Source organism: Scyliorhinus torazame, chromosome 10 (genome assembly GCF_047496885.1).
Source record: "Scyliorhinus torazame isolate Kashiwa2021f chromosome 10, sScyTor2.1, whole genome shotgun sequence".
In the NCBI taxonomy this organism is placed as follows: Eukaryota; Metazoa; Chordata; class Chondrichthyes; order Carcharhiniformes; family Scyliorhinidae; genus Scyliorhinus; species Scyliorhinus torazame.
This window is the reverse complement of record NC_092716.1, coordinates 35,501,102-35,527,227: the sequence shown is the minus strand read 5'-3', so window position 1 is coordinate 35,527,227 and position 26,126 is coordinate 35,501,102. Positions and strand designations below refer to the sequence as shown.

At 54.5% G+C, this 26,126-nt stretch overlaps 1 long non-coding RNA gene across 1 annotated transcript in view; it reads right to left on the bottom strand.

Moving 5' to 3' along the window:
- The window catches only part of LOC140384811 (uncharacterized), a 271,953-nt gene that overhangs the window by 222,929 nt on the left and 22,898 nt on the right, over window positions 1–26,126 (bottom strand). Inside the window, exon 2 of the long non-coding RNA XR_011933145.1 lies at window positions 4,042–4,123. This is a non-coding gene — a long non-coding RNA (uncharacterized lncRNA). The remainder of the gene's footprint in view (window positions 1–4,041; window positions 4,124–26,126) is intronic.

Genomic DNA, 26,126 nt, shown 5'->3' with positions numbered 1-26,126 from the left:
AGGAGTAATTTATGGTCCAAAATTTCCTGGAATGGTTGATGCATGCCACAATTTCCATCATTTTGCACACCTGGGGCGGGATTCTCCGTGAATCGGCGCGATGGCCCGAACCTGGCGCCAAAAACAGCGTGAATCACTCCAGTGTCGGGCCACCTGAAACATCGCGGATTCTCCGGCCCGGAATGGGCTAGCAGCAGCGTGGCGTCATTCACGATGGCGTCACCTGTCACGGACACGCGCAGCGTCGCAGCACAAATGACGGCCCCCCCGCATTGCAGCACAAAAGACGGCCTCCCCGTCGCAGAAAAAAAGACAGACCCCCTGCATCGCAGCACAAAAGACGCCCCCCCACGTCGCAGCACAAAAGACGGCCCCACCCCACGTTGCAGCACAAAAGACGGCCCTCCCCCCGTCGCAGCACAAAAGACGGCCCTCCCCCCGTCGCAGCACAAAAGACGAACCCCCCCCCGCGTCGCAGCACAAAAGACGCCCCCCCCTGCGTCGCAGCACAAAAGAGGCCCCCTCCCCGGAGACCCGTCAAAATGGCTGCCGGCCGCGCGGCGCCGAGTTTCCAGTAGCGGGTCATCGAGGTACTCCTGGATGCAGTGGAACAGAGGAGGGAGGCCCTGTACCCCGGACACGGCCGCAGGGTCGCTCCACGCCTCAGCCGGCATCTGTGGAGGGAGGTGGCAGAGGCCGTCAGTGTCGTGACCGTGACAGCAAGGACAGGCGTCCAGTGTCACAAGAAGATCAATGACCTTGTCAGGGCAGCCAGGGTGAGTACCACCCCCCCATCTCCGATGGGCGGCACAACCCTAGGTGCAACCGACATGGCTGCACCCACCCATGCAGGCTGCAGTGTCAGGATGGGTTGTGAACCTCTGCCAACATACACACAACCACTGGTCCACATATATATGCCTGCCTAACACTGTTGCCCTTTATCCTGCCACCCTCCGGCACCCCACAGGAAAAGCGTGCTCACAACAACCGGGAGAGTGAGAGGACCGGAGGGGGTCCACCTGAACTGCGACCACTCACCATCCATGAGGAGAGGGCCCTGGAACTTACAGGCGGACCCGAGGACCGGCAGGCTGCGGGTGCAGAGGTCGGGGGCGCACCACCAAGTGAGACATTCTACTGCCTGCCCCCCTTTCCCCATATCCCCCTTCCCCCATATCCCCCTTCCCCCATATCCCCCTTCCCCCATATCACCCATATCCCCCCTGCCCCCTATCCCTGTCTGCGTGTCTAACCATGCATGCTGTATTGTGTATTGCAGGACCAAACATCGACACACCTGTCCCCACGACTGGCGAGCGCCCCCAGGACGATCCAGGGCGGCCACGAGCAGGGACAGACCCGGAGCAGCAGGGAGATGATGCCCCATCGAGTGCAAGTGTGGTGACACCGGCGGGCCAGACCCAGCGACAAGGGGGACAGCCACAGGAACAGGCCTCCGTCGCAGCCGACCCAGGACACACCTGCCCAGGACACACCTACCCAGGACACACCCGCCCAGGACACACCCGCCCAGGACACACCCGCCCAGGACACACCTGCCCAGGACACACCCGCCCAGGACACACCCGCCCAGGACACACCCGCCCAGGACACACCCGCCCAGGACACACCCGCCCAGGACACACCCGCCCAGGACACACCCGCCCAGGACACACCCGCCCAGGGCACACCCGCCCAGGGCACACCCGCCCAGGACACACCCGCCCAGGACACACCTACCCAGGACACACCCGCCCAGGACACACCCGCCCAGGACACACCTGCCCAGGACACACCCGCCCAGGACACACCCGCCCAGGGCACTGACACCCAGGACACACCTACCCAGGGCACCCCGGCTCAGGACACACCTGCCCAGGACACACCTGCCCAGGACACACCTGCCCAGGACACACCTGCCCAGGACACACCCGCCCAGGACACACCCGCCCAGGACACACCCGCCCAGGACACACCTGCCCAGGACACACCCGCCCAGGACACACCCGCCCAGGACACACCCGCCCAGGACACACCCGCCCAGGACACTGACGCCCAGGACACTGACGCCCAGGACACTGACGCCCAGGACACCCACACACAGGGGGCGGATGGACAAGAATCACCACTCCAGGGGACCCTGGACTTCAGGTCGGATGAGGAGCACGACACTACGCCACTGCTATTTCCTACGCCATTCGGTTGGGCACTTTAGCGATCAGGCATCTGGGACACTAACTGGTGCGCACAACACAGCCATCCCGGTACTCGACCCCTCACCACAGCACGCGCCTCTCCTCACCAGCACTCGCGCCCCCCCCTCCCCGGCACTCGCCCTCTCCTCACCGGCACTCGCTCTCTCCTCACCGACACTCGCCCTCCCCTCACCGGCACTCGCCCTCTCCTCACCGGCACTCGCCCTCTCCTCACCGGCACTCGCCCTCTCCTCCCCGGCACTCGCCCTCTCCTCCCCGGCACTCTCACACCCCCCCTCCCCGACACGCGGCCCCTCCTCCCCGGCACTCGCCCACTCCTTCCTGGCACTCGCCCTCTCCTCACCTGCACTCGCTCTCTCGTCACCGGCACTCGCCCTCTCCTCACCGGCACTCGCCCTCTCCTACCCGGCACTCGCCCTCTCCTCCCCGGCACTCGCCCTCCCCGGCACTCACCCCCCCCTCCCCGACACGCGGCCCCTCCTCCCCGGCATTCGCCCTCCCCTCCCTGGCACTCGCCTTCCCCTCCCCGGCACTCGCCCACTCCTCCCCGGCACTCGCCCACTCCTCCCCGGCACTCGCCCACTCCTCCCCGGCACTAGCCCACTCCTCCCCGGCACTCGCCCACTCCTCCCCGGCACTCGCCCTCTCCTCACCGGCACTCGCCCTCTCCTCACCGGCACTCGCCCTCTCCTCCTTGGCACTCGCCCGCTCCTCCCTGGCACTCGCCCGCTCCTCCCCGGCACTCGCCCTCTCCTCCCCGGCACTCGCCCTCTCCTTCCCGGCACTCGCCCACTCCTCCCTGGCACTCGCCCTCTCCTCCCCAGCACTCGCCCTCCCCTCCCCGGCACTCACCCCCCCCCTCCCCGCCACGCGGCCCCTCCTCCTCAGCACTCGCCTTCTCCTTCGCGGCACTCACCCACCCCCCCCTCCCCGACACGTGGCCCCTCCTCCCCGGCACTCACCCTCTCCTCCCCGGCACTCGCCCACTCCTCCCCGGCACTCGCCCTCTCCCTCCCGGCACTCGCCCACTCCTCCCCGGCACTCGCCCTCTCCCTCCCGGCACTCGCCCACTCCTCCCTGGCACTCGCCCACTCCTCCACAGCACCCCCACTCCCCGACACGCGGCCCCTCCTCCCCAGCACTCGCCCTCTCCTTCCCGGCACTCACCCCCCCCCCTCCCCGACATGCGGCCCCTCCTCCCCGGCACTCACCCTCTCCTCCCCGGCACTCGCCCTCTCCTCCCCGGCACTCGCCCTCTCCTCCCCGGCACTCGCCCTCTCCCTCTCCTCCCCGGTACTCACCCACTCCTCCCCGGCACTCACCCACTCCTCCCCGGCACTCACCCACTCCTCCCCGGCACTCGCCCTCCCCTCCCCGGCACTCGCCCTCTTCTTCCCGGCACTCGCCCTCTCCTCCCCGGCACTCGCCCCCCCCTACCCGGCACGCATTCCCCCCCGCCCCCCCCTGGCACACGCACTCCAACAGGTCCTGCGTGTGTGTCCCCCAGCAACTCAGAATCCCGCCCCTGATCTTTCTATGGTGAGGTAGCTACGACATTCTGGCAGAAAGCGGGCAGGGGTGTGTGTGAAAAAACCCCTCCCGAAGACTCTACATGGAAAAGCAATGCTGTGAAAAGTCCAAGGATAACAATGCTATCAAGTTGTCCTGGTTTCTGGCACCTTTCTCACTGGGAAGGATTGGATAACAAAGTTTAGCATTTGATTATTTAATTGTTTTGTGTTTGATTATGTGTGTCTGTTGGCTCTTTCACCATGTGCCATTAGTCAAGCCCTCGTGTGGACAGAGTAAAACGTAAACTAACCAGAGAAGAGCAGCTGGAAGCATACGAGTGCAGTCATTTCAAAATGTTTAGACATAACAACTGGTGTAACATCTCTGCATATCTGCAAGACACAAAGCACAACAACTGGCAATAAGGATGATGGAGAAAAATATTAAACATACTGATGCACTGTCAATTACGATGAGACGAGTGTAGAGAGTAATCAAGGCTTTATTACGCAGAGATGTGCTGCCTCCTACAGCTGCTGCCGAAATGGCTGCAGTTAGGAGAGCACACACATTTATACTCCGCCTACTGGGCAGAGCCGCAGCAGGCAGGGATCTACCCCTGTACCTGTAGTACAGGGGCCTTACCGTATTACCTCTCATATACGTATTATACAAACAGTAGTGACTACCACACACCCTGCCTTCAGCACCATTCCTTCCTTTGCTGGAAAAAACATCCATGCTGTGGATTGGCTGGATTTCAGAGTCAAAGACCTATTTGTTAACCATGGGGGTGGACATTCTGGATGTAGCAGTGGCTCACAAGAAGGGAAAACTCAAAGGTTATCTTTGAACAGAAGGCCAGTGCATATTTAAGCAGCTCACAGAAGACTTGTTTATGTTTGATAAGGCAGTAACTGCTCTCAATGAAAATTGTGATGTTCAAATGTTATGGGCGGGTTTCTCCCATGTCATGCCGGCTGGGAGAATCGCCGTTCGCGCCGATTTTGCGTGCGACGCTGGTCCGACGCCGCTCCGCCATTCTCCCAATGGGGGGGGAAGGATGCAGACATGCCCATGGGGGGGGGGGGTGGTATCCGCGGGAGTGACATGCCAGCCGGCCTGCCAAGGCAGGGCGGTGGCGAAGACACGCTCGCAAGCTGAGGTCATGCTGTCATGCTGATGGGCAAAGGCCACTGGCGCAACAATGGGGTGGGACGGAGTGAACTGGCCAGTGGACGGAGACTGTGGGGCAGGGGTCAGGGTGCCTGCATGTCTGCAGCGAGACCATGCCACCGGGGCACACATGTATCCTTTGGCACCTGGCTGTTGAGGTCTCCAAGCACCATCGCTAACCATGTTGTTTCTCCCCCCCCCCCCTTGCAGATCATCACGTTTGCGCACCAGCCAGCGATGTTTGCCGCCGTGGCGGGAGCCGCTGCCCTGCAGGTGGCCATCTGGCAGCGTTGACGCAGGCGGCTCAGAGCAGCGGCGGCTGCAGCAGAGGGAGTGGCTGCAGAGGGCCCCGTGCCAGCCGCTGAGGCTGCAGGCCCGCACGCCCGACATGTGCAGGAGGAGGTGGAGGGGGACAGTGACCATCACATCGTCGGGAATGCCCAGGATGAGGATTCTGATCTTGATGGTGTGCAGGGGGAGGAGGAAGTGCAGGTGGTGGTGCCAAGGCGCCGGAGGCGCCCCATGAGGCCTCGAGTCTACCGTGGCCGCATGTCGTTCGAGGACCGGCCGGACGGGGCCATGCAGGAGGAGACTCCGATTGAGTAGGGAGTCCATGGCACATATATGCTACCTCATGGCACACCTGGCACCATGTGGAAAGGGGGGAGGACATGCTATCCCGGTGACCGTCAAGGTGACGGTAGCCCTCAATTTCTTCGCGCCAGGCTCGTTCCAGGCGCCGAGCGGGGACCTATATGGATCTCACAGGAATCGGTGCACCGGTGCATCTGAGTCGTGACCGACGCCCTGTATGCCATTGCCGACAGGTACACACAGTTTCCGGAGGACTGCGCACACCAGGATGCCCGGGCAGCGGGATTCGCCACCGTGGCCAGGATAATGGTCGTCCAGGGTGCGATTGATGGGGGTGCATGTCGCTAGGCGCCCACCCTCGGAGAACAGAGAAGTTTTCAGGAACAGAAAGGGGACCTACTCTATGAACATTCAGGTGGCCTGCGACCATCGCATGACGATCATGCACGTGTGTGCCCATTCTGACTCATGGCCATAGCTAAACCCTCCACCTCGGTGGTTCCTGTGTGCGTCACGGACACGCCATCACATGCCCAAGTGGAGTAGCTGGCGTCAGTGTGCCGAGGACGACGGGGTTTGGGGGGGACGGGGACGGGGGGAGGAAACACACACCCGGCATCACCATTGTAGCGAACTTCGACCCCAGCGCCACTCGGTCCCCCTCACGACCCCTCAGGCACCGGACATAGCACAGAGTCATCTAGGTTTTGTGTAACAGTGACTTTATTCGTGACATTCACAGACAAGTGCCCTAGCCCCTAGAACTAAGCTGTGCCCTGCACCCGTGCCAACTTGCTCCATGTCTAACTTCTTTGCCTTACGGGCCCTACCACTACGCCTTGGTGTTTCCCCAGACGATACAGCAGGAGTGGAGTCGGACTGCTGAGACTCCTGCCCTGCGACGTGGCTCCCCGTCGGCGCGGCCCGGCTTCGATGGGAGGCTGCTCAGCGGGCATGCTGGGTGGCGTGGTGCTACCCTGTCCTGCCCGCTGCCCACCAGATGCACCATGGATGGTACGGGGGGAGTCCGAGTGTTCTGGGACCTCCCTTGCTGGAGTTACCGGGACGGGCCCCAGAACCTCCTCCTCCCCGGGCCTCACTATGTGACGGTGGTGCGAGCGAAGACAAGCGCCGTTGCATCACCGACACCTGGCGTTGCCAGTCCTGGAAGCCGGCTGCGGCATCGACCAGGGTCTGAACGTCTGCAGCGACGGAGCTCAGGGAGTGCCGCCATCCCTGTCAGGGACTGTGCAACCTCGCGTTATGATTGTACGACACCATCCAGCACGTGCGCAAGGCAGCCGATGCTCTCAGCGATGGCCTGCTGAGACTGGGCCAGACCCCGGAGCGCGGCGGCAATGTCCAGCTGGCTCTTGCCCATGGCTGCCTGTGAGAGGGCAGCCCTCTCCTGGGCCACGGATGACGCCTGCACATGAAGCCCCATGCCTTGCAGAACCTGACCCATGGCCGAAACCGTTGCCCCCATTGCCTCCACTGCGGACGCCACAATGTGCGGTGTCGGCCTGGGTGGCAGTCATGACCGGCACCACTCCTTGCTCCTGGACGCAGATGGACTCCTCCAACTGCGTCTGCAGATGCTGGAAGACGGCCGTCATCCCGTTGTCCACTCCCTGGGTTTCCAAAGGCTTTGGGTCTGTGGGTGGGGTAGGTAAGTCCAGGAACCCGGGAACCGTCTAGGTGGCAGCTGGGTGCTGGGCCTGGCCTGCCCTCCGACAGTCCAGTTCCTCGGCTGCTCCTACCTCCACCTGCTGTACCAGTTCGGCTGTGTGGTGGGCACCAGTCAATGGCCCAGAAGCCTCATCACTAAAATGGCCAACCGAGGTGAATGTATCTGCGATGGTGGATGTTGTGGGTGGCAGCAGTGACGCAAACTCGAGGTCCTTATCTGCCCCCAGGTCTGGGGTCTCCTGGGTCGATCCTTGGACCGATGCACGTAGCCTGTGGCCCATGTTAGGTGTCGTGTCCGGTCAGTCCATCGTCTGTCTGGCCGTCCTCTGTGCGTCCTCTGTCCAGAGTCCCCGTCCTCTCTCCGTCACTGTCCTGGCCCGCAGCCCTCTCCTCGTCCGTCTCACGGCCATCAGTGTCCTGACTGTCCATCCTGTGTTCGTCAGTATCGTCTCTGTGTGTCCTCTGTGCATCCCCCTCCAGTGCCTCGGCCTCAGAAGAGGGCCCTCCTGTCCGTCTTCCTTCACCTCTCTGCCGTGCATCCCCGCGGACGGATGAGCTTGGAGCTGGACAGCGGGAGCTTGTCCAAGACGTCCCTGGACTATTGGCTCCTGGCCCTGGAGAACACAATAAGGCATGTATCGTTGGAAAAGCGGAGTCGGGTGTGAGGGGGTGGCGGGGGCAATGTGAAGCGGTGAGTGTGAGGGGGGGGGTTAGGGGGGTGGAGGGGTATGTGTCAGGGGGTGGGTTGAGAGGGGAGGGTTTGGGGGCACTGGTAGGGGGTGCAGTGTGAGTGGCGGGTGGTGGGAGGTGACCTGCTGCGTGAGTGTAGCCAGGCAGGGGAGCCTCACTTGGTCCTGCGCCTCCGATCTGGTATGGTGCTACCTCCCGGGTGGCGGCTCCCCCAGCGAGGTCGAGAGCTCTCTGCTCATGGACGGTGAGGGGGTGCAGCACAGGTGATCCCCCTCTGGTTCTTGCACGCTCACGGTGGTTGTGAGCTGTCTTGTCCTGCGGGGTGGGGAGGGTGGGGGGTGGGGGGGTGGGGGGGGGGGGGTAGAGCATCACAGTCAGCATCAAGACACCAGATGTTGGCAACATTATGACTGGGTGGGGGACCCCAGGCACCACGCCATGGCAGCTCTCAAGGGGGGGGTTGGTGTTGCCCATGTGGGTCGGGTGCAACGTGGTGCCCCCCTCCTGCGTGGGCGGGGGGGGGGGGGTTCCCGAGAAACGTGGTGGGTGGGGGGGTTTGCCTTGGGGATCTCTCGGGGTACTTACCCTGGCAGCCATCGTGAGGTCGTGGAGCTTCTTCCGACACTGGTCTCCAGAGCGGGGGTGCCCCACAGCGTTAACCGCGGTGCCCACTTCACTCCAGCCGCGCTTCGCAGATTGCTGGGAATCTCTTTTCCCGCTGGCAGCGCACCGCGCCCTTGGGTTTCCCGGCAGGATATCCAATGGAAAATCCAATTGACAAGCAGCAGGAGTGAATCCTGCACTGCCAAGAAACACGTATCTGGGGGATCGGAGAATCCAGCCCAATATTTGACATGTTTAAGGCAACGATATTCTTGCTCATTTCAGCCCACAAGTGGAAACATATGTCACAATAGAGGAACTACCAAACACTCACACATCAAGCGCATTGTTGGAAACTGAATGCAAATGCTCTCCTGGAAAGCAGGAAGCACTAGCCGCATTTATGCTTGCAAACATTGGCACATGTATCTCTATGGTAGAAAGTTCATTCTCCACACTGATCACCATACACTGTTAGCCACATCAGAATCTAATCATCCACCTCTGCACATCTACAGATGGCCAAATCATCTTCTCGGTACAACTGTGATGTCAAGTATCTCATAAGTTCATGCAACCAAGTAGCTGGTGTGTTTAGGTGTACTACCGTAGACAACCTTAACGATCACGAACTGACTTTGATGAAGACTTGCACAGCATAATTTGGCACTCAACAAGGCGATTTTGCATGCTATTGAAAATCATGTTATGCAAATCTTGTTATGAGTCGAAGGCAAAATCAGAGATGGACAGCATACTGCAGGAAGTAAACTAGTACCTAAAAATTAAATAGCCTTGTGAAATCAAGGAAGAATTGACCCCATACTTAATGATGCATTATTTGATGGCAACTGTATCGCATACCGAAATCGAGTGGTTATCCTGAAAGTGCTGTAGCAATATGGATTGCATTCTGCTCATGAAGGACATCCAGATTAAGATGAAGTAACAATCCATGAAGCGGTCTGGTGGCTGGCAATAAATTGCTGCCTGGAAGTTCTTTGAGAAGGTGACTGAACAGGTAGACGAGGGTAGAACAGTTGATGTGGTGTATATGAATTTCAGTAAAGCGTTTGATAAGGTTCCCCACGGTAGGCTATTGCAGAAAATACGGAGGCTGGGGATTGAGGGAGATTTAGAGATGTGGATCAGGAATTGGCTAGCTGAAAGAAGACAGAGGGTGGTGGTTGATGGGAAATGTTCAGAATGGAGTTCAGTTACAAGTGGCGTACCACAAGGATCTGTTCTGGGGCCGTTGCTGTTTGTCATTTTTATCAATGACCTAGAGGAAGGCGCAGAAGGGTGGGTGAGTAAATTTGCAGACGATACGAAAGTCGGTGGTGTTGTCGACAGTGTGGAAGGATGTAGCAGGTTACAGAGGGATATAGATAAGCTGCAGAGCTGGGCTGAGAGGTGGCAAATGGAGTTTAATGTAGAGAAGTGTGAGGTGATTCACTTTGGAAGGAATAACAGGAATGCGGAATATTTGGCTTGTGGTAAAGTGCTTGGAAGTGTGGATGAGCAGAGGGATCTAGGTGTCCATGTACATAGATCCCTGAAAGTTGCCACCCAGGTTGATAGGGTTGTGAAGAAGGCCTATGGAGTGTTGGCCTTTATTGGTAGAGGGATTGAGTTCCGGAGTCAGGAGGTCATGTTGCAGCTGTACAAAACTCTGGTACGGCCGCATTTGGAGTATTGCGTACAGTTCTGGTCACCGCATTATAGGAAGGACGTGGAGGCTTTGGAGCGGGTGCAGAGGAGATTTACCAGGATGTTGCCTGGTATGGAGGGAAAATCTTATGAGGAAAGGCTGATGAACTTGAGGTTGTTTTCGTTGGAGAGAAGAAGGTTAAGAGGAGACTTAATAGAGGCATACAAAATGATCAGGGGGTTAGATAGGGTGGACAGTGAGAGCCTTCCCCCGCGGATGGAAATGGCTGGCACGAGGGGACATAGCTTTAAACTGAGGGGTAATAGATATAGGACAGAGGTCAGAGGTAGGTTCTTTACGCAAAGAGTAGTGAGGCCGTGGAATGCCCTACCTGCAACAGTAGTGAACTCGCCAACACTGAGGGCATTTAAAAGTTTATTGGATAAACATATGGATGATAATGGCATAGTGTAGGTTAGATGGCTTTTGTTTCGGTGCAACTTCGTGGGCCGAAGGGCCTGTACTGCGCTGTATCGTTCTATGTTCTATGTAAGAGTTCACTGGAAACCGTGAGCATTGATCACTCAGCAAAAGGCCCGTGAAACTGGGTTCCACACTTCTACAACAGACACCATGACCAACAAATCCGTGGCAAGACCGCCAAGCTGATATTTTGGGAAGTGCAAGCAGCCCCGAGTAATCAAACGTTTTTTGCTTGTTGTTCAAGATCTACATAGAAAATGGTCAGAAATCACTACAGCAAATTCCAATAACCACCACTTTGGTCATTGACATTCCCAACAAGTTGTTCACAAAATGGGGTTTTCTGGAGACTATTACCACAGACAATGGACCGCTGTTTGTTTCCAGTCAGTTCACAGAGTTCCTTGCAAGCTACGGAATTCACAATCTAACACAGCGATACAAACCACAATCGAATGGTGGCATTAATTGGTTCAACAGGGTGACGAAGGGCTGTCTGAGGGCCAGTATGTCGGAGGGGGAAATGTTAGAACAAGCTATTCATATCCGAATTGGCGCATATCGATCCACTCCCATGCTCAGTCTGGAAAGTCACTGGCCGAGTTCATGATGGATCACAGCTTTTGCATATCGCAAAATCATCATCTGGATTAAACCATCTGATTCAAACCGTGACAATCATGCCTTCTTAAACCATTACCGCCATGAGAGTGAAAGCAGAAGAAATTTCAAAGCAACAAAGTAAAGCAAAAGCCAACTTCAACAAGTAGGCAGAGGCTGGAGATTGGGTTCACATCAACTGGCCAAATTGTGATGACAAACGCACACCATCCCTCTTGGGACCTAAACAGATCAGGCAGTTGCATCGAACCATTGTTTACATATTGGATGTCAACAAGTGGAACACGAGGCACTTTGTAGCAAACAGCAGACAAGGGAGATTGCGATAATACATTTCCTTTTCTGCTGAGTGACTGTGATGATTATCGTCTATCTCACTGAGCTGATCACACGCCTGCCTCAAAATCATAGATCTCAGCGATCTTCACACCCTGAAGGCTATTTCTGCACTTAGACAAGTTGAAATTTAAGAAGTGACTCGAGATAGATTTGTTTGTTGGTTAGGATAGTTTAATTTAAAATAAGTTTAGCTTGCAAGGGAAAAACTATTTATCTAATTGTTTGGAGTTTGATTATGGATGGGGGGGGGGGGGGGGGGGGGGGGGGGGAGATATTTGACCAGCATTTGCCATGGGCGAAAATGTCAGTGCCGACAGAAAATCTCACGGGACTGCAGGAACGAGAATCTCAGCAGCAAGATCTGCTTCTCGGATTTCCCCCCGCCCTTCGCTGGTGATGCAATGAGGGTCCTGCTCCTATTTGAACAAATGTAAATCTATTTAAGAGGTTTCTCCGCCATATGTTCATCCAGGTCGGGAAGTCTCTCCCGCCAACATGACGATACGTCGGCGGGATTTATAACAGCTTCTGCAAAACATGAAGCTGTCGAGGGGAACCGGTCAGTGGTGCAAACGTAAGTACACATCCCCCCCCACCCCCATGGGGAGAGGGACATGCCTGGGCAATGCCAGGATGCCAGTGCCCCGATGCTTGTTGGGGGGGGCAGGGGGGGGGGGTTAGTTCTCTATGTCCGTGGGGTGGTGGGGGATGGTGGGTCTATTTCCAATGCTGATTGGGGCACATTAAAGGTGGCGCCCCAATTTCTGTGAGGCCGGCATTGCCGGAGCTACCAGGCTCCATTCCACCAGAGCGACGCCGCAAGATTCAGAGTGCCAGAGAATCAGGAGGGAAAACTCAGCTGTGCAGCTGGAGAGACACACGTCTGTTTTCTCACGGAAACTGACACTCTGACAAATTATGAGAAGCCTCTGCACTCAGTGTGTCTGTTGACTCTTCACTCTGTGCTGTGTTCTATTGATCAAGTCGAGGTGTGGTTACAGAGTGAAACAGAAACAAAACGGAGAGAAGCAGCTGGAAGCATGAGGGTGCAGGCATTTATGTTGCGTTTCCTTTCATACTTCGAAACACAAACTCACCAATCATTCAAGTAGGACGAGTAAACTATATGGTAAGTTATTTATCCAAAGATTACAATGGTATGAACATGCTGCTGGAGAACACTTACTAGTATGCCTTGCTTGCTCAATTAACACATTCCAACGAACGAATCAGATGATAGATGACATCCATATCCTGCCTGATAATATACAGAGATTATAGACGTACCATGACAATTTTCAAAAATCACTGGAAATAATGTTCCTGTTTAGGTATAGAAACTGGTGTGTCACCTCTGCATATCTCCAAGGCACAAAACACAACAAAAACAGAACATAAGAACATAAGAACTAGGAGCAGGAGTAGGCCATCTGGCCCCTCGAGCCTGCTCCACCATTCAATGAGATCATGGCTGATCTTTTGTGGACTCAGCTCCACTTTCCGGCCCGAACACCATAACCCTTAATCCCTTTATTCTTCAAAAAACTATCTATCTTTATCTTAAAAACATTTAATGAAGGAGCCTCTACTGCTTCACTGGGCAAGGAATTCCATAGATTCACAACCCTTTGGGTGAAGAAGTTCCTCCTAAACTCAGTCCTAAATCTACTTCCCCTTATTTTGAGGCTATGCCCCTAGTTCTGCTTTTACCCGCCAGTGGAAACAACCTGCCCGCATCTATCCTATCTATTCCCTTCATAACCTTATATGTTTCTATAAGATCCCCCCTCATCCTTCTAAATTCCAACGAGTACAGTCCCAGTCTACTCAACCTCTCCTCGTAATCCAACCCCTTCAGCTCTGGGATTAGCCTAGTGAATCTCCTCTGCACACCCTCCAGTGCCAGTACGTCCTTTCTCAAGTAAGGAGACCAAAACTGAACACAATACTCCAGGTGTGGCCTCACTAACACCTTATACAATTGCAGCATAACCTCCCTAGTCTTAAACTCCATCCCTCTAGCAATGAAGGACAAAATTCCATTTGCCTTCTTAATCACCTGTTGCACCTGAAAACCAACTTTCTGCGACTCATGCACTAGCACACCCAGGTCTCTCTGCACAGCAGCATGTTTTAATATTTAATCATTTAAATAATAATCCCTTTTGCTGTTATTCCTACCAAAATGGATAACCTCACATTTGTCAACATTGTATTCCATCTGCCAGACCCTAGCCCATTCACTTAGCCTATCCAAATCCCTCTGCAGACTTCCAGTATCCTCTGCACTTTTTGCTTTACCACTTGTCTTAGTGTCGTCTGCAAACCTGGACACATTGCCTTTGGTCCCCAACTCCAAATCATCTATGTAAATTGTGAACAGTTGTGGGCCCAACACTGATCTCTGAGGGACACCACTAGCTACTGATTGCCAACCAGAGAAACACCCATTAATCCCCACTCTTTGCTTTCTATTAATTAACCAATCCTCGATCCATGCTACTACTTTCCCCTTAATGCCATGCATCTTTATCTTATGCAACAACCTTTTGTGTGGCACCTTGTCAAAGGCTTTCTGGAAATCCAGATATACCACATCCATTGACTCCCCGTTATCTACCGCACTGTTAATGTCCTCAAAAAATTCCACTAAATTAGTTAGGCACGACCTGCCCTTTATGACCCCATGCTGCGTCTGTCCAATGGGACAATTTCCATCCAGATGCCTCACTATTTCATCCTTGATGACAGATTCCAGCATCTTCCCTACTACCGAAGTTAAGCTCACTGGCCTATAATTACCCACTTTCTGCCTACCTCCTTTTTTAAACAGTGGTGTCACGTTTGCTAATTTCCAATCCGCCGGGACCACCCCAGAGTCTAGTGGATTTTGGTAAATTATCACTAGTGCATTTGCAATTTCCCTAGCCATCTCTTTTAGCACTCTGGGATGCATTCCATCAGGGCCAGGAGACTTGTCTACCTTTAGCCCCATTAGCTTGCCCATCACTACCTCCTTGGTGATATCAATCCTCTCAAGGTCCTCACCTGTCATAGCCTCATTTCCATCAGTCACTGGCATGTTATTTGTGTCTTCCACTGTGAAGACCGACCCAAAAAACCTGTTCAGTTCCTCAGCCATTTCCTCATCTCCCATTATTAAATCTCCCTTCTCATCCTCTAAAGGACCAATATTTACCTTAGCCACTCTTTTTTGTTTTATGTATTTGTAGAAACTTTTACTATCTGTTTTTATATTCTGAGCAAGTTTACTCTCATAATCTATCTTACTCTTCTTTATAGCTTTTTTAGTAGCTTTCTGTTGCCCCCTAAAGATTTCCCAGTCCTCTAGTCTCCCACTGATCTTTGCTACTTTGTATGTTTTTTCCTTCAATTTGATACTCTCCCTTATTTCCTTAGATATCCACGGTCGATTTTCCCTCTTTTTACCGTCCTTCCTTTTTGTTGGTATAAACCTTTGCTGGGCACTGGGAAAAATCACTTGGAAGGTTCTCCACTGTTCCTCAACTGTTTCACCATAAAGTCTTTGCTCCCAGTCTACCTTAGCTAGTTCTTCTCTCATCCCATTGTAATCTCCTTTGTTTAAGCACAAAACACTCGTGCTTGATTTTACCTTCTCACCCTCCATCTGTATTTTAAATTCCACCATATTGTGATCGCTCCTTCCGAGAGGATCCCTAACTATGAGATCCTGAATCAATCCTGTCTCGTTCCACAGGACCAGATCTAGGACCGCTTGTTCCCTCGTAGGTTCCATTACATACTGTTCGAGGAAACTATCGTGGATACATTCTATAAACTCCTCCTCAAGGCTGCCTTGACCGACCTGGTTAAACCAATCAACATGTAGATTAAAATCCCCCATGATAACTGCTGTACCATTTCTACATGCATCTGTTATTTCTTTGTTTATTGCCTGCCCCACCATAATGTTACTATTTGGTGGCCTATAGATTACTCCTATCAGTGACTTTTTCGCCTTACTATTCCTGATTTCCACCCAAATGGATTCAACCTTATCCTCCATAGCACCGATGTCATCCCTTACTGTTGCCCGGATGTCATCCTCAAATAACAGAGCTACACCACCTCCCTTACCATCCACTCTGTCCTTCCGAAAAGTTTGATACCCTCGGATATTTAACTCCCAGTCGTGACCATCCTTTAACCATGTTTCAGTAATGGCCACTAAATCATAGTCATTCACGATGATTTGTGCCATCAACTCATTTACCTTATTCCGAATACTACGAGCATTCAGGTAAAGTACACTTATGTTGGCTTTTTTACCTCTGTTCTTAATCTTAACACCTCGATCAGTAACCTCTCCTAAGTTATATTTCCTCTTAACCTTTCTCCTAATTTTCCTTGTCGTCGAACCCATATCTTCCTGTAACAACCTGCTGCGTCGCTTACCATTAATGTTTTCACTTCCCGTTTTATTTCTTTTAGTATTCCTGGTCCTATTCACTGAGCTCCCCTCAGTCACTGTACCTTGTACTGTCGCCCTTTTTGATTTTTGACTATGGCTTCTCTGCCTTACACTTTCCCCCTTACTGCCTTTTATTTCCGTCCCTGTTTTACTACCTTCCAACTTCCTGCATTGGTTCCCATCCCCCTTCCACATTAGTTTAAACTCTCCCCAACAGCTCTAGCAAACACCCCCCCTAGGACATCGGTTCCAGTCCTGCCCAGGTGCAGACCGTCCGGTTTGTAATGGTCCCACCTCCCCCAGAATCGGTTCCAATGTCCCAGGAATTTGAATCCCTCCCTCTTGCACCATCTCTCGAGCCACGTATTCATCCTCTCTATCCTGACATTCCTACTCTGACTAGCTCGTGGCACTGGTAGCAATCCTGAGATTACTACCTTTGAGGTCCTACTTTTTAGTTTAACTCCTAGCTCCCTAAATTCAGCTTGTAGGACCTCGTCCCGTTTTTTTACCTATATCGTTGGTGCCTATGTGCACCACGACAGCTGGCTGTTCACCCTCCCCCCCCAGAATGTCCTGCAGCCGCTCCGAGACATCCTTGACCCTTGCACCAGGGAGGCAACATACCATCCTGGAGTCTCGATTGCGTCCGCAGAACCGCCTGTCTATTCCCCTTACAATTGAGTCCCCTATCACTATAGCCCTGCCATTCTTCTTCCTGCCCAGCTGCACAGCAGGGCCAGCCACGGTGCCATGAACCTGGCTGCTGCTGCCTTCCCCTGTTGAGCCATCTCCCTCAACAGTATCCAAAGCGGTATATCTGTTTTGCAGGGAGATGACCGCAGAGGACACCTGCACTGCCTTCCTACTCTTGCTCTGTCTTTTGGTCACCCATTTACTATCTCCCTCAGTACCTTTCACCTGCGGTGTGACCAACTCGCTAAACGTGCTATCCACGACGTCCTCAGCATCGCGGACGCTCCAAAGTGAGTCCATCCGCAGCTCCAGAGCCGTCAAGCGGTCTAACAGGAGCTGCAACTGGATACACTTCATGCACGTGAAGGAGCCAGGGACAGTGGACGTGTCCCTGAGCTCCCACATCGCACACGAGGAGCATGACACGGGTCTGAGATCTCCTGCCATGTCTTAAACCTTTGGTTAACTTCAACAATTTCAATTTCCCCAGAAAAAAATTAAATAAATAAATAAACAATGAAGAAAAAAATAAATAAATATACCAATGAAAAGAAACAGAAAAACAGAAACACTACTTATCAGTCACAAAAAGCACTTCCTCCCCACCCAGCTTTGAATTCCCACCTCGATTCAAATTCCCAAACTCACTCTTTGCTGCCTCACTCCTGGCTGTCTTCTCTGTCTCACTGGGAGAACTCACTGGAAGAAAGTGATTACTAATACGAAAAAGCACGTCACTCTATCCTCACTTACACATTTATAAATTGAAATGGCACTGTACAAATTGTATTAAACTTGTAGTTCTTGAAGAAACTGTAAATTTGCTAGAAATTAGTGAACTCCATTGTTGGTTCAACTATCGGAAATTTAGATCACATCTTGAATTTTAATAAAAAGCAGCGATAATGTCCAGAAGACAACCCCTTGAATCCTGCGCATTACCCAACTTGTAAGTTTTTTAAACTATGCATTTACAATGCACATCTATGAATAATGTTCTTCCCAGGTTTCGAACCATAAGTGCCATAAATTTCTTAGGTACGTGCAGCCAAAGGAAGGTGTCACAGTAAGGCCCGCATTTATAACACATCCCCAAATGCCCTCGAGAAGATGGTGGTGAGCTGCATCCTGAACCGTTGTGTCCGTGGTGAGCTCTAGCTGCACTCACAGGGCAGTTAGGAAAGGAATTTCAGGATTTTGACATCAGTGACAGTGAAGGGGTAGTGATATAGTTCCAAATCATGATGGTGAGTGGCTTGGAGGGAACTCACAGCTGCTGGTGGTCCCATCCATCTGCTGACCTGGTCCTTCAAGGTAGTAGGGGTTGCGAATTTGGAAGGTGCTGTCAAAGTTGCCTTGGTGAGCCACTGCAGTGCATCTTATAGATGGTATACGCTGCTTTCATTATTTGATAGTGGTAGTGGAGGAAATTAATGTTTTAAGTACTGGATGAGGTGCCAGTCAAATGGCCTGTTGTGTCCCCGATGGTGTTGAGCTTCTGGAATAGTGTTGGAGCTGTACTTGTCCAGGCAAGTAGAGAGTATTCCATCACACTCCTGACTTGAACCTCGCAAATGGTGGCCAGGCTTCAGCGAGTCAGGAGGTAAGTTGCCCGTCACAGAATTCCCAGCTTTTGGCCTGCTCTTTTATGGCTGGTCCTGTTTGGTTTCTGGCCACTGGTAAATGCCAGGATGTCGGTAAATGGGGATTCAGGGATCGCAATGTCTTTGAATGTCAAGAGAATGGGATCCTGTTCAAAAGGAATCATAATTGACTCAAAATGCACCAGAGAAAGCATCCTATCAGGCTGCATCACAGCCTGGTATGGCAACTGCTCGGCCCAGGACCGCAAGAAACTTCAGAGAGTCGTGAACACTGCCCAGTCCATCACACAAACCTGCCTCCCATCCATTGACTCCATCTATACCTCCTGCTGCCTGGGGAAAGCGGGCAGTATAATCAAAGATCCCTCCCACCCAGCTTACTCACTCTTCCAACTTCTTCCATCGGGCAGGAGATACAGAAGTCTGAGAACATGCACGAACAGACTCAAAAACAGCTTCTTCCCCACTGTCACCAGACTCCCAAATGACCCTCTTATGGATTGATTTCATTAACACTACACCCTGTATGTTTCATCCGATGCTTATGTAGTTACATTGTATATGTTGTGTTGCCCTATTATGCATTTTCTTTTATTCCCTTTTCCTCTCATGTACTTAATGATCTGTTGAGCTGCTCGCAGAAAAATACTTTTCACTGTACCTCGGTACACGTGACAATAAACAAATCCAATCCAATCCAATCCAACTCTGTTTCTCTTTTCCCAGGTGCTGCTAAAGTGGTGGGGTATTTCCAGCACGTTCTGCTTTTATTCCTCAGAGCTCCAGCATCCAAAGTATTTTGAGTTTATTTCAGTATCCGAGGAGTTATGAATGGTTGGGCAATCATCAGCGAATGTCCTGACTTCTGACCTTATGATGGAGGGAAAACAATTGATGAAGCTGAAGATGACTGGGCTTAGAACCCTAGCCTGAGAAACTCCTACAAAAGGTATCCCGGAGCCGAGATAACTGTCCCCAACAATGACCGCAACCATCTTCCATTGTGCTCGGTATGACTCCAACCAGCGGAGAGTTTTGCCCCTAATTCTTTTGCACTTCAGTCTTTCTTGGGCTTCTTGATGCTGCACTTGGTGAAATGCTACCTGGATGTCAAGGGCAGTCACTCTCACCCTTGCATTCAGCTCTTTTGTCCATGTTCGAGCCATGGCTGTAATGAGGTCAGGAGCTGAGTGACCCTGGCGGAATGCTTTCTGAGGCTGAGTGAGCAGGTTATTGCTGTGTAAATTCAGCTCGACAGCATTGTTGATGATCCCTTCCATCACTTTCTGATGATAGAGAGTAGACTGAATGGTGATAATTGGCTAAACTGAATTAATCTTTCTTTTTGCATAGAAGACAGACCTGGGCAATTTTACACATTGTCAGGTAGATGCCAGCGTCGTAGCTGTACTGGAACAGCTTGGCTGGGGGCACAAGCCTTCTGTACTATCGCTGGAATATTGTCAGGTCCCTTAGCCTGTGGAGAATTCAGGGTCTTCAGCCATTTTGCTATCACAGAGTGAATTAAATTGGATGAAGAGTGCCGACTGTGATGCTGGGGGCCTCAGGAGAAGGCACAGATGGATCATCCACTTTGCACCTCTGGTTGAAGATGGTTGCAAATGTTTCAGTGTTGTCTTTTGCACTGATGTGATGACCCCCCCCCCCCCCCCCCCCCCCCCAGAGCGGGCCTTCAGGCCTGGCAGCAGAAGGTGGCGGGGGTGCCTCAGGGGATAGCTCTGCTCTCACCCCGGCCCATGGAGTGTCCCGAGGCCATTGGGCACCCCTAGGGAGGAGGTCATGTGGCCCATGCCGGTGACTCCCACAGAGGAGGTGCTAGAACACCGCAGCACCTTGGACACCCCCCCCCCCCGACCCCCCCCGTTCCTGTCCCTGCTGCATCTGGTGAGCAGCGGGCAAAATAGGGCGGCATCCCACCACCTGGGACATCAGAGCAGCAGCTGGGCCCATCCAGGCAAGGTCGCACCAGGAGACCCCCACCAAAGGGGACCCAAGTCACAGGGCGGGAATCACAACAGGCCACCTCCACTCCTTGGGCGGGATTCTCCGAAATCGGCGCGATTTCCGCCGAACGGCGCCAAAAGCGGCGCGAATCAGTCCGGCATCGCGCCGCTCCAAAGGTGTGGAATTCTCCGTATCTTGAAGGGCCGAGCCCTCATCTTGAGGGGCTAGGCCCGCGCCGGGCTGATTTCCGCCCCGCCAGCTGGCGGGAAAGGCCTTTGGTGCCCCGCCAGCTGGCGCGGAAATGACTTTGCCGTGCGGCGCATGCGCGGGAACGTCAGCGGCAGCTCACGGCATCCCCGCGCATGCGCAGTGGAGGTGGTCTCTTCCGTCTCCGCCATAGTGGAGACCATGGCGAAGGCGGAAGGAAAAGAATGCCCCCACGGCACAGGCCCGCCCGCGGATCGGTGGGCCCCGATCGTGGGCTAGGCCACCGTGGGGGCACCCCCGGGGCCAGATCGCCCCGCGCCCCCCCCCCCAGGACCCCGGAGCCTGCCCGCGCCGCCTTGTCCCGCCAGTAAGAGAGGTGGTTTGATTCTCGCCGGCGGGACAGGCAGTCCAGCAGCGGGACTTCGGCCCATCACGGGCCGGAGAATCGCCGGGGGGGGCCCGCCAATCGGCGTGGCGCGATTCCCACCCCCGCCGAATATCCGGTGCCGGAGAATTAGGCAACTGGCGGGGGCGGGATTCACGCCAGCCCCCGGCGATTCTCCGACCCGGCGGAGGGTCGGAGAATACCGCCCCTTATGTGCCATCTGGAGATCCAGCTAGATGTAGCATTAGGGCTCGTAAGGCCAGAAAATTAAACACCAGTTAAGTTGGCGCGGGTGCAGGCCATAGTTTAGTCATGCGTTAGGGCTGTATATGTGTATACTTGTGCACATGAAACATCTGTTAACAGTGTTATAACCTGCCTCAGTTGAGGGAGAGGGGTGAGCTGGTCTGGGCGGGCCAGAAAGGGGGCGTGCGGGTGGGCAGATGGGTGGACGTTGTGGGTGGGCTGTGCTCCCACCCGGGCTCCCAACCTCCTTGCCCCCCATGACCGTCCCCACCACCGTCACCCCAGAGATCCGATGGAACCATGTGATGGAATGTCCAGCTTGCATACAGGGATCACCCGGGTGGATGGTGGAAAGTGCCACGCTGGGCAGGAGTCAAACACCGTCAGACGATGCGGAGCACCAGAGCTCGTTGTGGAGCGGATTGCCTTCATCCTCCAACCCATGGACCAGACCCGTGTCACGTCCAACCCAGTGCCCACACTCCTGCAGTGCGGCCGGTATGTTTCATGGAAGGGGTTGCCACCCACCCCAGTCGGCGATCAGAGATTCCCGTGCTCATTGGCCCTGGTGCAAACGTCATGCAGCCTCCTGTGCCTGCCTGGCTCCATGTGCCTAACACCATGGGGACTCTGGCCCTAGCGCCCATCCCTGCTGTTGGCTGTTGGGTGCTGTTGGCTGGTACTACCCTTATCAGAGGTATGCTCCATAGCCCCCATCCAGTGCACCTGCAGGGGCTTCTGTGGGCGTTGCCCTTGGGTGGGCCACGTGATGCCCCGCCGGCTGGTGGCGGCCGGTGGGGGTGGTGGTATGGCGGAGGCTGGGAGCTGGGGTAGGGGGTTGGGGGCACCCATACGGCTGGTGTCACTCTGCAGAACCAGGGGGCCAAGGTGGTAGTCAGTGGGGTGCGCAGCGAGATGGCTGCCTTGCAGGCCACGACAATGGCGGTCCGTGCCTGGGCACAGCCCCAGTCCCGTGGTGGGTCGCCCCAGCTACACGACCCGTACCCCCGTTTAGCCCTAACTCCCCCACCCTGAGCCCTGTCCGGCCTGGCAGCCCACGGCCGCGCCTCCCCGTGTCCGACCTCATCTCTCTCCCTCATCAGCCATGACACCGGTTTCACGACCTTTAAAAGCACAAGTGAACCTTGCCGTCGGGAACTCGGCCGAATAGAGGCAGAGAATCACGGAGAATACCGGGTCAGGCCCGCTAATGATATGCAAACGGTGTTTGCTGGAAAGCATTGATGCTACTGTCAGACAATGGAGAACTACGATTTGGCGTGAAATTGGAAGCCACCACAATTTTGGCATCGATACCGATTCTTCACCCAATCCGTTTCCCATGGCGTCAGCCGAAGGAGAATCCTGCCCTAGTTCTTAGGAAAACAAGGGGCTGGACTTTCCGCACCCCGACGCCGAAATCGTGGCCGGTGGGGGACGGAGAATCCATTTCCCCGCACGGAATCGGGACCGGCGCCGGCTCCCCGATTCTGCGGGCCCCGAAAAGCGCCGCGCCGCCTAGGACCTATATGGGGCCATTGCTGGAGGCCCGCTCTGCCATTGTCCGCCCCCGACTGGCTGAAGTCCCGACGCCGTAGACCTAATGTGGTCCTGCCGGTCGGGAAACTAGCGTGGCGGCTTTGGACTCAGTCTGTGGCCGCCCTAGGTCTGTCCAGCATCTTCTAACTTTCTCCTGCTATCTACACAACTTACTGTACTTCCTAACTTAATGTCACTCCCAAACTTGGGTCTACAACAGTATTTCTTCATTTACGCCATTATTATAAAAGGGTAAATCCTGAAGCAAGGGTATAATTCTCTGGGGAACACCACTTGTCAATCATGATGATCCCCATACTACCCCCAGACCCATTCATCCATTTACGTAGCCTCCAATCTAACTGTTGTCATGTTATGTAGGTTGCTCTCGCTCTCTCCTGATCTCAAATTCACCTCATGCTTTCCCGCATACCAAGGCTATGGGCGCGATTCAACTAAAAAGGAACAAAGTCCCATAGTGAGGACATTTAGCCGCGTGTTTCCCAGCACTCGCAGCAACGAGAAATACATGGCTATAAAATGCCACCCGTGTTAGATAAGGGGCCTCAATGGGGAACACACGGTATAGGCCACACATAGCCCCGTTTTTTTGCAGCGAGGAGTTCTGGTTGCCGGAACCCCTCAGTGCAGTTTGAGATCGGGATGCCATTTTAAAATAGTGTCCCGATCTCCGAGGCCCCCAATGTGACCCTCGACAAGCCCCAACACACTGTAGGAGGATTTCCCCCCCCACCCCGTACCTCTCCAACACCCGTGTAGAGCACCCCCAGCCCGATCACCAGCTAACTTTGGCAGTGCCAACCTGGCACCTTGGCAGTGCCACCTGGTGCCTCCCCGTTGTCTGCACCACTGTGTCGACGCCCTCAGCGATGCTCTTCAGTGACTGGGCCAAACTCTGCAGCAACTGGGGCATGATATCAGGCCAACCTCACTTGGTGTCTGCTCTCTCGTCAGATAGCCCCCCCGATTTCCAGGGCTGGTTCCTCATAGGGTGTGAAGACTTGAATCTCTGGCACTCCGCTCCCCCCCGCATCCTGGCCCTCTCCCGCTTATTATGAGCTATCTTCTCCTGCGGGGACAAAGAGAAGGTTTTATGAATTGCATGCTTAATGGCTAGGGGGGTATCTAGCAGATGGCATGTGCGGGCAACGCAACTGGACATGAAGGTGTTGCCTTGGTGGGTGCTAAGGAACAAGTACGAAGGTCGGAGTTGGGGATGTGCGAGGTGTTAGCCAGTGATTTGGCGGCGGGGTGGGGGGGGGGGGATTGGAAATTTGAGGGATAGGGTGGTAACTTAACCTTGCAGCATGGTGGAGGTTGTTGGTCTTCGGACATTGGCCGCTGATCCTTCTGGTCATGCTGCCCACACTGACAGCTGCAGTCACTGCCTCCCAGGTGGTATTGGTAACCCTGCTGTTAGTCCTCTGCGCACTGCTGTGCTTATTGTTGACTGGCAGTGAGCCGCGAAGTTGCGTTTTAAAGCAACTCCCCCTTGTTAGCGGGGAGATGCTGAGGCGCGCGTTCGGCAAATCAGATGGTGAGACAGCCAGTAATGACAAGATGCTTGTGGGGGCTGTTAAATACGTGCTGCAATCTCACCAATATGGCTGTCGAGACATACCCTGTCAATTGCGCCCAAAATAACCCTGAGAAATGCTTCCGCTAAATTGCGCCCACAGAGATTCATGGATTTGTGGAGCATAAATTTGAAGTGGGCCCTTCATCTTGTGGTGAACCACTGTAATAGGAGGTGTAAGGTAGGACCTGCACTACAGGTTCGCCGGTAGCTCCTGCCGGCTGGCTCCGCCCACAGAGAACGGTATAAATATGCATGACCTCCAGTGCCCTGCCATTTCGCCAGCTGCAGCAGGAGGCCACGCATCTGACTGTAATAAAGCCACAGTTGTACCCAACTTTAGTCTCTGTGCAATTGATCGTGCATCAATTTATTACAGTCAGATTTTCCACAGAATGGATATCCGAATTAAGCCCGATCACCTGCAGCTGGATCCGCACTTGCCCGACGGCAGAAAAGACTTTACTCACTGGCTAGCATGTTTCGAGGCCTACATCAAGGCTGCGGATCCCGAGCCAACGGAGGCTCAGAAGATAAGCATCCTGTACTCCAGACTCAGCTCCAGCGTGTTCCCGTTGATCCAAGACGCCACGAATTACACAAAAGCAATGGAACTCCTTAAGGAACACTATGCGCAGAAGGCGAACACACTCTTCGCCAGGCATGTAGTCACCACCCGCTCGCAACTACCTGGTGAGTCCATCGAAGACTTCTGGTGGGCCCTAATTCCACTCGTCCGGGACGGTGACTGTCAGGCCATTACGGCCACCGAACACGCAAATCTCCTCATGCGCGATGCCTTCATGACGGGGATTGCGTCGCACCGCATCCGAGAATGATTACTGGAAGGGGCCACACTCGAACTGGCGGAGACGAAAACCTTGGCGCTCTCCATGACGGTTGCATCCCGTAACGTACAATCGTACCCCTCCCGCCGCGCTGCCCACCCGTCTACTCCTTCCTACCCCTCCTGGACCCTGCCGACGACCTCCTCAGCCGGGACCCTGCCTTCCCAATACGCCTGCGCCGCACGCCGATCCGCGCACCCCGGGGGTCCCCGCTGCTACTTCTGCGGTCAGCAGAAGCACCCCCACCAACACTGCCCGGCCCACACTGCAGTTTGTAAAGCCTGCGGTAAAAAGGGCCACTTTGCGGCTGTGTGCCAGGCCCGCGCAGTCGCTGCGATCGCGCCCGCTATCGCCCCCTCCCCCACTCCAGATGCACAATGGGAGCTGCCATCTTCTCCTCCCGGGTCCATGTGCGACCAAGCCGCCATCTTGTCCCCCTTCGGCCACGTGCACCCCATGGGCGCCGCCATCTTGTCCCGACCCCGCAATGTGCGCACCATGGGCGCCACCATCTTGTCCCGACCCCCAATGTGTGCACCATGGGCCTTCATCTTGTCCCCCACAGGGTATCCAGACATCCCGACATCGGAACCGCACTCGCTCGCCACCCGAAGCATCCGATGGCTACCCGCAGCTCGCTTCGATGACGCTGGACCAATCTTGCCCGCACAACCTGGCCACCGCGTCGAAGACGGTTAAAATCAACGGCCATGCGACCTCGTGCCTGTTGGACTCCGGGAGCACCGAAAGCTTCGTTCACCCAGATACGGTAAGGCGCTGCGCCCTCGCGGTCCACCCTGCCAATCAAAGGATCTCCCTAGCATCCGGATCCCACTCCGTCCCGATCAAGAGGTTTTTGTACAGTCACCCTCACGGTCCAGGGCGTAGAATTTAGTAACTTCCGCCTCTATGTCCTTCCTAATCTCTGCGCTGCACTCCTGTTGGGCCTGGACTTCCAGTGCAACCTCCAGAGCCTCACCCTCAAATTCGGAGGGCCCTTACCCCCCCT